At 39.4% G+C, this 1,848-nt stretch overlaps 1 protein-coding gene across 7 annotated transcripts in view; it reads left to right on the top strand.

The window, feature by feature from the left end:
- The window catches only part of PIGL (phosphatidylinositol glycan anchor biosynthesis class L), a 50,301-nt gene that overhangs the window by 11,517 nt on the left and 36,936 nt on the right, over positions 1 to 1,848 (top strand). The gene's annotated exons all lie outside the window — the stretch shown is intronic.

Raw genomic sequence — 1,848 nt, forward strand, 5'->3', positions numbered from 1 at the left:
AATTGCACAAAGGTCACCTCATTCAATTCTTCAACTGACTGAACAAAGACAGGTTTTTTTATGATCCTTTTTTAGTTTCACACAAAGAAACTGCAGCTTAAGAGACTCCTCTGAGGTCAGACGTTTAATAAATGACAGTCAGTGCTAGGATTCAGAAACAGAAAGGAAGACGGAATTGATTCCTGACTTTCTGCAGGAAAGTAGGTCACCACTTGATTAGGGTAAGCGAACGACCAACGTGTGCTTAAGAGAACATCTGAGGTTGTGTACTGTCAGTGCTGTCTTCCATTGCTCTGAACTTTATGGCTTGATTCCAAGGAGGCTTTTAGCCATAGGAGCTCACCTAAGTAAACCCCTTAGCCAAAGCCTTAAAGAGAGAAAACAGTTCCATTTTCAAGAGAAGGCATCTGAGTCATTAGACAACTAAGTGGATATGCTTGGTAACCTTACCCAGTTCCTTAATACTTGTAGGTTCTGCTAATTTAAAGGACCATGTGATGTTTAAATGAATGTGATTAACAGACACAGATTAAAGCTCCTGGAATGGGCAAGGCACCGTGCTAGAGGCTGAAGAAAAAGAACAGTTCAAGGTCCAGGAACTGGATAATGGGTGTTGGTCTGATAGGCACCGCTGCTGTGTTGGCACAAATGGTGGTTGTGCACGTGCTGAGGTTCAAGCCTAGAAAAGGGCTTAGAGACCCTCTCCCGGACACTTGGGAACTGAATGTGACTGGGAAATGCAGCCTACAGACTGAGTATTCATTTGTTGCTTTTGTGCTGGAGTCCATAGAATTGTTTCATTTACATTTCAAAACAAAAAGCAATATATACATTTCTGTATGTATATTCTAAAAGAACACACACCAGACTTGTCAATAGCCACTGCTCTTTAGTTGGGCCAGGGAAGAACACTAGCACTTCTTAATTTTCACAGAATTCTGTACAGTTTTATTTTGCTTTTGTTTGTTTTTTTTCTTAAGGAAGCCTGTATTACTTTTTAAAAGACAAACAGACTTCAGAGTTACTGCAAGTACAGGCCCAGACCACCGCAATAAAGCAAGTCAATAGGAATTTTTTGGTTTCCTAGTGCATATAAAAGTAACGTCAACACTATACCATAGTCTATTAAGTATGCAATAGCATTATATCTAAAAAAAAAAAAAATAAATAACATACATACCTTAATTGAAAAGTAGATATCATCTGAGCCTTCAGCCAGTTGTAACAATAACATCAAAGATCACGGATCACATATCACCATAACTAATATGATAATAATAATGAAAAAGTTTGAAATATTGCAAGAATTACTGAAATGTCACACAGATACACAAAATAAGCAAATGTTGTTGGAAAAAGGCCCCCAGTAGTAGACTTTGCTGTCATAGCTCCACAACCCTTCAGTTCATTAAAAATGCAGTATCTTCGAAGCACAGTAGTGAAGTGCAATAAAATGATTATATATTTTTAAAGACTACTACTACATGACTAATAAAAATTCTTCCCTCTGTACTCAGCTTCTATCCATACAAGTGAAGGCTAAATTAGAAACAATTCTGTATACATTTTGGTAAGTTCAAAGCATAGAATAGAGTTCCTTGAAAAGACAGTAGTGATTTTTAAGCCTTTTTATAAACACTGTGGTCTTCTCAGGGCCTCATTTTGAAGGACCAGTGGGCAGAGGGTCAGATATGCTGCTCCAAAGGGCTCAGGCTGGAAATGGGGGGGGGTTTAAGGGGGGCTTCCCTGGTGGCTCACATGGTAAAGAATCTGCCTGCAACGCAGGAGACCCAGGTTCAATCTCTGCATTGAGAATATCCCCTGGAGGAGGGCAGGGCAACCCACTCC

The sequence above is a fragment of the Bubalus bubalis genome, chromosome 3, assembly GCF_019923935.1.
Source record: "Bubalus bubalis isolate 160015118507 breed Murrah chromosome 3, NDDB_SH_1, whole genome shotgun sequence".
Classification (NCBI taxonomy): domain Eukaryota; kingdom Metazoa; phylum Chordata; class Mammalia; order Artiodactyla; family Bovidae; genus Bubalus; species Bubalus bubalis.